The following is a 13,490-nucleotide window of genomic DNA, read 5'->3' as shown; positions in this document are numbered from 1 at the left end:
CCCTTAGGAAAAGATATAATTTGTCCAGGCATGTGGCAAGAGATATTGTTAAAGCCTGTAAATCTTGTGTTACCTTTCTTCATCCTCCCCATGTGGGGGTAAACCCCAGGGGGTTGAGACCAAACGCCCTATGGCAAATGGATGTTACTCATCTGACGGAATTTGGTCAGTTGAAATATTTACATGTGTCTGTGGACACCTTTTCTGGTGTCATTCATGCCACACCTTTGGCAGGAGAAAAGGTGTCTCACGTCAGAATACACTGCTTAGAAGCTTGGGCAGCTTGGGGAAAGCCCCTTAGACTTAAGATGGATAATGGCCCTGCTTATACTTCCCATGGTTTTCGCGCCTTTTGCGCACAAATGCAGGTGGCCCACACCACCAGATTGCCCTACAATCCTCAAGGACAAGGTATAGTGGAAAGAGCTAATCGAAGCATAAAAGAAATGCTTCAAAAACAAAAAGGGGGAATTGCTGAGTCCGCATCCCCCAGGGAAAGACTTTCTCTTGCGCTCTTTACCCTTAATTTTTTAATTCTAAATGACAACGATCAGTCTGCCGCAGATCGGCATATGACAAGAGACTCCATGGATACTAAAGACATGGTTATGTGGAAGGATGTTATTAATAATAAATGGTATGGACCGGATCCGGTAATAACGAGATCCAGGGGAGCTGTTTGTGTTTTTCCACAGAGTCAAGAAGTACCTCACTGGGTGCCAACGAGACTGACCAGGCCGGTGGAGACTGCAGAAAAACCCCCTCTTGAAGATGCAGCTGATCTTCCTGCTGTTAGCAACAGTGCTAATAGCAATCCCTGTGATAGCTAAACCAATGATGCTGTGGGCTGTTACAATTTACTGACTGGATTGCCTCTGCGGTGTCCTTTTCCAAAGAGCGGGTGGGAGTCGGAATGTTTTTAGCCTGCTGCTTGGGAGGATGCGTGGTCTGCCTATGGTTGGTCTGTCGCCTTCGAGCCCAAACCAGAAGGGACAAGGTTGTTATCTCGCAAGCATTAGCCGCTTTGGAGAGTGGATCCTCACCCCAGATTTGGCTGTCGGCCCTAAGAGGCAGTTAAGCCTTACCATTCTGCATAGCCTTAGCACCCCGAGGGATCAGGGGATCCCATTGCACCGGGACATGTATGCAATTTGCAATTTGGGACAGGGTGCAAGGCAAGTGCACTGCACTTGAGGAGATGGTTCTCACCTCCTCAAGAAGAGCATGCTGGGTTGCAAGTGGGTTGATGCCCAAGATCCCACCTCTGCAAAAAAGGCATCAGACGGGCCTGGTCATCACTGGGGAAGGCGCGCCCCTCAGGCGAAGGCCAGTGCAAGGTCCTAATGTTTTAGACAGAGGCCCAACCTCTACTCTTACCTGTTGCCATAAAACAAAGAAGGGGGAACTGTAGGGAGCCGAGGCGAGACTCCGCCCACTCCCTTGCAGCTTTGAGGTAACCACCCCAGACGGTGCTTGGCGGGACGCCTGGGCTGTGCGCGTGCGCGAGCCAGGTAGAGTCCCCAGCCAATCCCATGACACCTGGTGACGGTGAAAGGCAGGCGACCAACAATAGAAAGACCCGCGTTCCGATTCTCCTATATAAGCGGCTGTGTTTCGGGTGCACGCTCTCTCGCGCCCAAGCTCTCCTACAACTAAAAGGCTCTCCAATAAAGCATGATCTGAGAAGACTCCTGGTGTGGTTGTCGTTTTTCCTCGCTGGTCGAGTAGACGGTCGCTACATGATACTAAGTCTACATATGCAGAAAGCAGAGGATACTAATGTATGAGTCCCATAGCTCATGAGTCATTAATGTAACAACATGGAAAAGGACGACATAATTATTGTTACCTCAATTTTCCTGAAAAGCTGCAATGTCATCATTTGATTCAAATTTCCATTCTTTGTTTACATAGTATCATTAAGTGTACATAAATGCAAATATGAGCTGGGTGCTGGTGGCTCACACCTCTAAGCCTAGCTACTCTGAGATTGAGACCAGAGGATTGTGGTTCAAAGCTGGCCTGGTCAGGAAAGTTCATGAGACTCTTATCTTCAATTAATCACCAGAAACCCAGAAGTGGTTCTGTAGCAAAAGTGGTAGAGCACTCAACTTGAGCTGAAGAGCGGTGGGATCAGAGTTCAAACCCAAGACCAACAAAAAAGTGCAAATATGACTTTAAATTTCCTCAAAAGGAACGATGAGTCAATAATAATCTTCCCAAGCAGAAATAAAATTCCAAAATGATTCAGTGCAACTACTCTTGCTGAGTTATTTAAGCTATGGCTTCTTTACTGGACATATTCTCTTCTTTTAAAATTATCAAATATTAGCTTCATAATAAACTTCATCTAATATTTATTGGTTGAAAAGAGAAGTCCGTACAGTTGATGGTGCTTGGCTTTGTAGCTATGTCAGTTCAAAGCCAACCCAGCCAGGAGAGTCTGTCAAACACTTATCTGTAATTAAACACCAAAATGCCAGAGGTGGAGTTTTGCTCCAGCAGTAGAGAATGAGCTTTGGGGGTAGGTGGGCAGGAAAGACAACTGTTCTGGGATAGGGTCCAGCCTCTGAGTTCAAGCCCCAGAACCAGCACAAACTAAACGAACAAACAAGTAAACAAAAACACCTCACAAATTTCTTTGGGCTATCCTCAAAGCACTGGTTTGAAAAGAGGCTGCTTTTGCTGATCATACTCACTGGATCCTGCTTTTCGGAATCCTTATTGCTATGGAGAACTCAGGACCAGACTAAAGGAATTGATAACTGAGTCCTGCAACAAGAGAATCATCTCAGGAGTGAAATATCCATGCATATGACACTTTAAAACCTCCATGTCTTTGTTTCTTTGCAGTAGAACACTTTTAAAACAAAGTTATTTCCTTTTTTCCTATGCTGGCCTTCAAATGGCATATTGTTTCCTTTTGTAATACTCTCAACTAGAAGTTTAGAGAAAAGTTTTATATGAGTAAAGAACCCACTTGGAAAAAGGCAGGGACAGAGTTTCCTTCAAGCCTTGGATTCTTTTCTTTTTTTTAAATTTAATTTAATTTTATTTGTGAACATACTGTACAGAGGAGTTACAATTACATGGGCAGGATAATGAGTACATTTCTTACCAAGCATTGCAGCCTCCTCCTTTGTTTACCCTTCACATCCCTTCCCAGCCTCCCCCCTCCCCCCATCCCAATCCTTCTCCTTCCCCCACCTTCCACCAACAATGCAGTAAGGTTCTCTTCTGTCCACATCCCCTCCAGCATCTGTTGTTATTAGAGTTCTTGATTTTTGCCATTCTAACTGGGGTGAGGTGGTATCTTAATGTTGTTTTGATTTTCATTTCTTTTACCGCTAGGGAAGTTGAGCATTTCTTCATGTATCTATTGGACATCCTTCTTTCTTCTTCAGAGAAGTTTCTCTTTAAGTCTTTAACCCACTTATTTATTGGGCAATTGTTTCTTTGAGGATTTGTTGTTGGGGGATTTAATTTTTTGAGTTCCAAGTATATTTTAGAAAAGAGACCCTTGTACGTTGTATGGTTAGTGAAGATCTTCTCCCAATCCGTGGGCTTTCTATTGATCTTGCTAACTATGTCCTTTGCCATGCAGGAGCTCTGCAACTTCATGCAATCCCATTTGTCCAACCTTTCTTTGATTTGTTGTGTTTCCGGGTCTCTATTCAGAAAATTTTGGCCTGCGTCAATGAGACCTAGGGTTTCTCCTATTCCATCCTGTAATGTTTTCAGAGTGTCTGCTTTGACTCCGAGGTCTTTGATCCATTTGGAGTTGATTCTGGTGCAGGGTGATATATAAGGATCTAGCTTTAGTTTTCTACACGTAGTTAACCAATTTTGCCAGCACCATTTACTGAAGAGGCTGTCTTTCTTCCATTCTATTGTTTTAGCTCCCTTATCGAAGATTAGATGGCTATAAGTCTGTAGGTTCATTTCTGGGTTTTCAATTCTATTCCATTAGTCCTGAGGTCTGTTCTTTTGCCAGTACCAAGCTGTTTTGATTATTATGGCTTTATAGTAGAGTTTGAAATTTGGTATTGATATTCCTCCAGCAGTGTTCTTTCCATTGAGGATCGTTTTTGCTATTCAGGGTCTTTTATTGTTCCATATGAATTTTTGGATTGCCTCTTCTATTTCCTTGAAGAATGAGGTTGGAATTTTGATAGGTATCACATTGAATTTGTAGATAGCCTTTCACCAGAGATTCTTAAATTATTTCACAGATCTGAGGAATAGCTGCAAACATATTTCTTGAAATATAATAAAAACTTACCAAATTTTATTTAACCAGTCCTTACATTATAAAGTGTGACATGGAAGTATACATCTTGCATATGTCAAAAAGAACATGGGGCCCGGTGCCAGTTGCTCACACCTCTAATCCTAGCTACTTAGGAGGCTGAGATCTGAAGATCAGGATTCAAAGCTAGCCCGGGCAGGTAGGTCAGTAAGACTCTAATCTTCAAGAAACCACCATAAAACTGGAAGTGGTGCTGTGGCTCAAGTGGTAGAGTGCTTGCCTTGAACTGAAGAGCTGAGGACAGACTCATGCCCAGAGTTCAAGCCACACGACTGACAAAAAAAAGAACATGGGCTCCTGGCAAATCTTTTGTAGCACCTAGCTTCTTTACATGGTATCCATAGGTTTGGGGCAAATTCCCTTATCACCCTCAACCACAGTTCTCTCACCTGTATAATGGAAATCGTTACATTAGTTGTTTACAAGGCAATTGCAACAACTGAATAAAAGAATACATGCGAATCTCTTAGTACAGTTTGGCACATAATCTTTCAACAAATGTTCACCAATATTATGAACATTATGTCAGATTTTAGTAGTGATTATATGTCAAATTATAGCAACTGATCTACATAAGTCTCAAGCTGGCCAGTTCAATCTGTATTCCTCATTTTAAACATAAAACGAGGCATGTAAAAAGCACTGGTCATCCTTGTGTAATCAGAGTATGGACCTAGGTATTCTGTCTTTATGATGGTTGAATATGCTTTTCTGCTCATTTTTCTTTAATACATATCAGTTTTCTCACTTGTTCCAAATTCCATTTTGTTTTGACTGTCTCAATCTAATTTTAAACAAATAAAACAAGTTTGTTTAAAATTTATTTTCAGAAAAATAGCTAATTTCACAAAATTAAGTAGAGTGAGGAATAATCTCAGTTTGTATTAAAGAGTTTCAAGCAGTGTAACTATTGTCATAGAGTCTTAGACTTTCTGTTAAGATACATTTATCTCTGTTGAAGTTGTAAATCAAAGCCCATCTGTAAAAGCATTTTTATCAAGTTGGGTTATGAAAGGAGGGGGTCCTATCATTGCTCTCTCCAGTTAAGTAGCTCATAGTCACTCTACAGAACCAGTACCCTATCTCCCATTTTGTCTTTCTAGTCTGGTCACTCTTCTATACTTTTCCTAGAAATATTCTAATAATTATATCCAGCCATTCCTTGTTCTAAAACTTTTTGTAGCTTAAAGTATCTGCTTTAAAAAATAATCCTATTTTACCTTGGCTGACCCCACAGCCTAGCTCTCTCTAACTTTGTATTTACAGCCATGTTAAATATGGCAGGAGATTTCACTGCTGATCCCTCTGCAATATTTGTCCTCTGCCATATGGTAGAATGTAAATTGCATCATATCACTTCTTGTGTATATTTGTTTATCCCCTCTCTTCTCTGAAGCATTTTACCAACTGATCCCAATCTTGTAGCTATTAATAACTGTGTCTCACACAAAATAAACATACAATATATATTTAATGCATCAGTGAATAGATAAGAGCAACTTCATAAAAGGGCTTGTAGGAATGTATCTTAGGGTTAGAAAAGGGGCATGGGAGGGATGCTATAGAGAGGACACAGTAAAGAAATCAACTTTGGTTTTGTTAATGTTCTGCTCAGGGCTGATGTTTGGTGAAGGATCCCTCAGATTTCAAAGAAATCTTAAACTCTGGGTATCTGTTTACTTTTGGGTTGGAGTTCCAATGTCTGCTGCCATGACATGAACTAGATGAGTACTACACAGGAAACCATTTTTTGAAGTTAACATAGAATAAAGTTACCAAACTTATTCTTTTTTCCAATTCTAATACTTTTTTTCTGATTCAAATTCTTTTTTTTTCTTTTTTTCTTAAAAAAACTGACAACACGAAAATGAACTTTACAAGTTTGGGGGGGGATTAGGTGGGGGGACTGGGGGAGGCTGGGAAGGGATGGGAAGGGGAAACAAAGGAGGAGGCTACAATGCTTGATAAGAAATGTACTCATTATCTTGCCTGTGTAATTGTAACCCCTCTATACAATATTTTCACAATAAAAAAAAAAAGAACAAAACTAAAACTAAATCCGTATATATCTTTTACAACAGAATCAATTCCAAATGGGTCAAAGACCTCGAAATAAAAGCAGACTCGATGAAAACATTACAGGACTGAATAGAGGAAATTTTAGGCCTCCTTGCTTAGGCCAAAATTTTCTCAATAGAGAACCAGAAGAACAACAAATCGAGAAAATGTTGGACAAATGGGTTGCATGAAACTGTAAAGCTTCTGCAAGACAAAGGACAAAGCTAGGAAGATCAAAAGAAAGCACACAGACTCGGAGATCTTCACTAGCCATACAACGGACAAAGGTCTAATATCTAAAATATACTTAAAACTCAAAAATATAAATCCCTCAAAAATAAATCATCAAAGAAACAACTGCCCAATTAACAAATGTGCTAATGACTGAAAGAGAAACTTCTCTGAAGAGGAAATAAGAATGGGCAAATGACACACGAAGAAATGTTCAACCTCACTAGCAATAAAAGAAATGAAAATCAAGATAATACTAAGATTCCACATCACCTCTGCTAGAATGGTTATAATCAAGAATTCTAAAACAACAGATGCTGGAGAGGGTGTAGCCAAACTTTACCCTACTGCATTTTGTTGGTGGGAGTATAAACGTGTTCAATCACTGTAGAAAGAAGTATGGATTTCCCTAAATGACTCCACATAGAGCTCCCTAGTGACACAGCAATCCTACTTTTGGGAATTTACCCAAAGGTTCACAAAAAAGTCATATGAATTCCACCTGTACAACCATGTTTACTGCAGCATTATTTAAGATAGCTGAGATAGGGCACCAACCCAAATGCCACTCAGTAGATAAATGGATATATTCTATGCCTCCATCAGAAAAAATGAGACTGCCTTTTTTTTTTTGGAAAGGAAAGACATGGAAAAAACCATATTATGTGGATTAAGCCGGGACCAAAGAAATGGGTCCCATGATTTCCTTTGTTTGCAGTTACTAGTACATTTTTAGGAAAAGCAGAGTATGTCAAAGGCTATGTACATAGGACCATAGGATATAATGTTAAGCAACATATTTCCCAAGACAGGAAAACAAGAGATTGTTTTCATTTTTTTCTTTCTTACTAGTGTTTTTACTGTACTTAGAATACCCTATGTAATTCTTTTGTTTCTATTGTATCTTCGTCTCCCATGGTAACTGCTGTTTTCAACAGATTTGATGCTTCTGCTCTGCACCTTTTATATTTATTTCTGTAGTTTGGGGACGGGAAGGGATAATGCAACATGCTTAAATGAGTATGCAGACTGAACCACTGTGACAATGAGATATATAGGACATTATATTGAAAATGATCTTGACAATATAGGGGTAGGGGGAGAGGACCAGTTAGGGAGATCAGAGGGAAGTGATGGTATGTGGAAAATAAAGGAGGTGGTAACAATGAAAAAAATGGACAACAATATAGAGTTATCAATTGAAAGCAAAATGTTGAGTCTTAAGTTTATTAATGTTCCTTTTTCCTAAAAAATATTTAGGTCAGCTTCAAGTGATAAATATAAAATAGGTTAGAAAATTAGAAATTGAAAACCAGGAGCAAGCAAAATATATTATTACAATCATTGAACTCTAAATTTGTCTTAAACTTTCTGAAATAGTCCGAATAGTCATTAAAAATTGCATAGGTCTCAAAATCAAAATAAAAAAATCCTTTGACAGAAAACAATATTAAGATAAAGAAGAAATGTGACATAATAGACAGTTTATATAATAAGTACATTTGGATGTAAATCCTTAATCAAGTAACAATTGCTCTTTAAATCTCATTTCAGAGTTTGACAATAAAATGTAAGCAATGACTGTTCTAGTTATTTACCAATTGTGAATGAAATTACCATATAAATTAATGATGCAAAACCATAATCACATGGATCATGAAATTAGGTAGGTCTTCTCCAAACAACTGATTGTCTGGAACACAGTGATGTTCAACATATGAATATAAGATGTCAAGATTTTAACTCCAAGATTCAAATGGTTGCTTTTCCTTCAGAGTGACATGCCTTTCCCTTGCTACTTCATTTCACCTGGAATGTGCCTTGACAGAGTTGGATGCTTGGTAATGTTTTATTAAAAGGCTGCTTCAACAGGGATTGTGGCCCAAAGTAACAGTGTGTGGCCTTTTCAGCATGGCAGTAGGGAGTGGGTAGACTTTGGACATGGCAACATAGACTCTTTGAAGAGGTAGTTATGAAAGATACAGAGCTATCTCCATATTTTACTATCTTAGTCATTCATGAGCTCAACATAAAATAAACTCAATAAACCACGTGCAGGTGGCTCATGCCTAAAATCCTAGCTACTCACGAGGCTGAGATTTGAGGATTGTGGTTCAGTCAGCCTGGGCAGGAAAATCCATGAGACTCATCTCCAATAAACTACCAGTAGTGTTGGTAGCTTTAGTGTGGTCTTGTTTGTGATCATTTGGGTAAATGCCCAAAAGGGAGATTGCCGGGTCATAGGGGAGCTCTATGTGCAGACTTTTGAGGAACCTCCATACTGCTTTCCAAAGAGGTTGAACAAGTTTACATTCCCACCAACATTGCAGTAAGGTTCCCTTTTGTCTACATTCTCTCCAGCATCTGTTGTTATTAGAGTTCTTGATTATAGCCATTCTAACTGGGGTGAGGTGGTATCTCAATGTTGTTTTGATTTGAATTTCTTTTATGGCTAGAGAGGTTGAGCATTTCTTCATGTATCTATTGGCCATCCTTCTTTCCTCTTCAGAGAAGTTTCTCTTTAAGTCTTTACCCCACTTATTTACTGGGCAGTTGTTTCTTTGAGGATTTGTTGTTGGGGGATTTAATTTTTTGAGTTCCAGGTATATATGTGATATATATACACAATGGAATTCTATGTCTCCATCAGAAAGAATGACATTGCCCCATTTGTTAGGAAATGGAAAGACGGAAAAAATTATATTAAGTGAAGTAAGCCAGGCCCAAAGAAACATAGGTCCCATGGTTTCCCTTATTTACAATAACTAGTGTATGTTTGAGTCAAGCAGAAAAGGTCAGATAAGTTGATTTTAGGGGAATGAACCCCAAGGTAAGTATTCAAATTTTTTTTGTTTTTTTTCCTTTCATGCAATTGTTTCTATCATATTTATAAGATGATTTCTATGTCATTTTGTATGTCCCGCCCCCACAGTATAACCCGTGCTTTTACTGTTTTTGATGTTGGTATAATTTGTGGGGGGGAAGGAAAAAAACAAATCGTTTAACTAGGGATACAGACCCATTGCAACAATGAGATGGACAAGTTGTTATGTCGAAAAACGAACTTAACAACTTTGGTGGGAGGTGGGGGGAGGATCGGATGGGGGGAGGGGAAGAGCATGGGAAGGGATGGGAAGGGGAAACAAAGAGGAGGCAACAATGCTTGATAAGAAATGTACTCGTATTCTTGCCCATGTAAGTGTAATTCCTCTGTATGGTATTCTCACAATAAAAAATATTTGTACAGAGAGGTTTCAGTTAAACATGTTAATTTATGACTACAATGCACCCCTTTCATCATCCTCACCCTCTCTCCTAACCCCATCTATCCCCACAAGTTAAACATAACTCTCAATAGAAAGACAATAAAATTATATGGAAATCTCCTATGGTCTGAATGTTTGTGCCACACCCAAACTTATATGTTGAAATCTTAATTCCCAATGTGATAGTATTAAGACATTGGACCTGGAAGAAAAGATTAGGTCATGAGTTTTCTGCCAGAGGGATTAGTGGCCTTACAAAGACTTATTTGAGACTAGGCACTGCTGTCTCATGCCTGTAATACTAGCTATTCGGGAGCAGTTTGAAACCAGCTGGAGCAGCAAAATCCATATGACTCTTATCTCTAATAATGCTCTTATCTCTAATAAACTACTCAGAAAAATCCAAAATCCAAAAATACTACCATGGCTCTTGTGGTAGAATGCTAGTTTTGAGAAAAAAAATCTCAGGGACAGTGCCCAGGGCCTGAGTTCAAGCCCCAGTACTAATTTTAAAAAAGACTAATTTCTCTTCTTCACAGTGTAAGGGCTTAGTGAGAAGGCGCTGTATTTGAATTTGGGATTATAAGATCCCAAATTTGTCAGTATCTTGGCTCTTGAACTTCCCAGTCTCCTAAACTGTGGGAAATAAATTTCTGTTGTTTATACAACACCTAATATATGGCATTTTGTTATAGCAGTCCAAAAAAACTAACACATCATTTTCAGTCTACCATCAGGACTATTCACCAGATTCTCAGGAAGATGGGATAAGATGATGTACATGAAAACATGGATAAAGTAGTTGGTCTATTGGATTAGAATCTAGGGTGCCACTAGACCTGGATAAATTTCCCCATGTCCTCCAACTAACCCCTGCTGAAGTAAACACTTAAACCAATGAAAAGGATTAACCCTTCCACATAAATTAGATAATTAATACCCTTCACAGATATTCCATGGAAGAAAGTCTGCATGAACCTTCAATGTCAAGAGTGACTGAAAGGTACATTTTGAGTGCAATGGTTTCCAAAGTACTGACCTGTGCATTAGACCATCAGACCAGAACAGCCACCTTGATTTTTCTCAGTAAATGAAACAAGTGATCAAGAATGTTTCTTGAGAACTCAAATGCTTCAACAACTCTTAATGTTTTATGAAAGACAAAAAACTATAGTTGAGGGAAAATAATCGACTTCTTAAAACAAAAGACATACTTTTTTCTTTTAGTACTATAGGATATTTACTCTGTTGTTAGTTTTTGTGTATATATACCACATTTCTTGAGCCATTCATCTACTGAGGGGCATCTGTGTTATTAATTTAATTTGTCAAGGTGATGCGTGTGGTAGTGAGTACCACTTGGAGGGGGACTCGGGGAGAGAAAGTGGGAGAAAAATGAAGGAGGGGGTAACAAGTTGAACAAAGTATCTATTCTCCTCTGTTTTTGATGACAATTAACCCAGGACCCAGTGAATGCTAGACAAGTTATATACCACTGAGCTACATTCCCTGTCCAAACAAACCATTTTCTTAACAAAAATATAACAGTTTGACAACAAATAAAAGAAAACCTCTTTTACATCTTCACATAATGAGATATTGACCTGGCCTCAGGAATATTACCAAGGACTGACTTCTTTCTATATTTCACTCAGAATATTGAACTCCATCCAAGATTTGGAAATAACAAAAAAAATGTCAGAAGAACCAAAAGCTTTTCCCATTGCTATTCTGCCCTAAAATAGTTCTTCTGAGTCATTAATCCCATTCCTGAGTTAAGGAAATTATAGAAAAATATTTGTTAAAATAGTATTGAACTTCTGTTGCTAGCATAGTATTTCGATTCAGAAGAGAACTCAGTGTTTTCATCGTTAGGCATAACCAAGAAAAGTAATGTTCACAGAGTTTAAGTTACATCACAGTGTTTTGCATGATGGGTACAAAGCATACTCATAACAGACTTACATCTATATCATATTTAGCAGGCCATAAGGTTCTGGTGTACATTTTATATAATTTGATCTTCATATATGCTTTTTGTATATTTATTGACTTTATTAAGTAGTTGTACAGAGGGGTTATAATTCCAGAAGTCAGGTTATGAGTACAATGTATCTTGGTCAGTGTCAACCCTCCAACTTTCTCCTTCATCTTTCACCATCCCATCCCTAAACTGAAGTTATGGAGTTTATTTTTACATTATGAATATATTTTCTTATCTTCCTTCCTCCATTCACATACACCCCCCTTCCATTGCCCTCTCACCACCAGTAATGTTTCAGCTTCCTAGTATTCATTTATTAAAGTTTGTTAGTTGTTCAAAAGAGTTATTTTCCTCCCCTAAGAATGCCATTCTTTAGCCAATTTTTGTATGCATATGTATATAGCACTGTATATGTTATCATGTAGGTTTATATTTTAGATCTAATTTCTATATATTAGAGAAGATGTGAGCCATTTTTCTGTCTGACTTACTTCCATTAATATAATTTTTTCTAAGTTCATCCATTTCCCTGAAAATGACATGATATTATTCTTTCTAATAGATGATTAAAATTCCACTGAATGTATGCACCACATTTTCTTGATCCACTCATTTGTTGTAGGGCACCTGGATTATTTCCATAACCTGGCTACCATGAATGTTGCAGCAATAAACATAGATGTGCGATGTATTTACCATATCCTCACTCGTGTTGCTCTGGGTAGATGCCCAGGAGTGATATTGCTGAGTCATATAGTTCATATAGTAGTTTTATGATTAGTTGGTTTAGTTGTTGTTTGCTTGCTTTTGAGAAATCTTCAAACCACCATTCAGGGTGGTTGCACTAATTTACATTCCCACCAACAGTTCAGTAGGGTTACTTCTCCCCACCTCCAAATCCCCACCATCATTTGTTGTTTGTATTATTGATAATGGTTAATCTTACTGTGAGATAAAATTTCTTTGTTGCTTTGTATGTCCCTCCCCCATGGTATAACCCCTGCTTTCACTGTATATGATGTTGGTATAATTTGTGGAGGCTAAGGGAAAAAACAAATTGATAAAACAGGGATACAGGTGGACCCATTGCAACAATGAGATGTACAATTCGTTATGTCGAGGGGAGGAGGATTCGGTGGAGGGAGGGCGGGGGGGGGGTGGGAGGATGGGAAGGTATAGGAAGGGGAAACAAAGGAGGATGCCACCATGCTTGATAATAAATGTACTCATTATCTTGCCCATGTAATTGTAACCCCTCTGTACAATATTTTCACAATTGAAAAAAATCTCTGTTGTTTTGAATGACATTAACTTTATTGCTGTGTTTATTGGCCAGTTTTGCTTCTTCTAAGAAGTCTTTATTTAGCTCCTTTGCTCATTTATTAATTGAGATACAGATGGGAGGGTTAGTAGGCTGAACTCCTTGCATATTATGGATATTAGACCCTTGTCTGATATATAGCTGGTGAAGTTCTCTCATTCTGTAGGCTGACTTTTCTTTCCTTTTTAAAAATAAATAGCTTAGCAATTATTTTTGTAACTGTGCAGAAACTACTTAGTTGATGTATTCCCATTTATTGACTTTCTCTACAATTTGCTGAGTCCCTGACAAGTTCTTGGCTATGACAATAAATTCTAGTAT

The sequence above is a fragment of the Dipodomys merriami genome, unplaced genomic scaffold, assembly GCF_024711535.1.
Source record: "Dipodomys merriami isolate MVZ:Mamm:240054 unplaced genomic scaffold, mDipMer1.0.p SCAF_45, whole genome shotgun sequence".
Lineage (NCBI taxonomy): Eukaryota > Metazoa > Chordata > Mammalia > Rodentia > Heteromyidae > Dipodomys > Dipodomys merriami.
The sequence above is the reverse complement of the archived record's forward strand: the minus strand, read 5'-3'. Positions refer to the sequence as shown.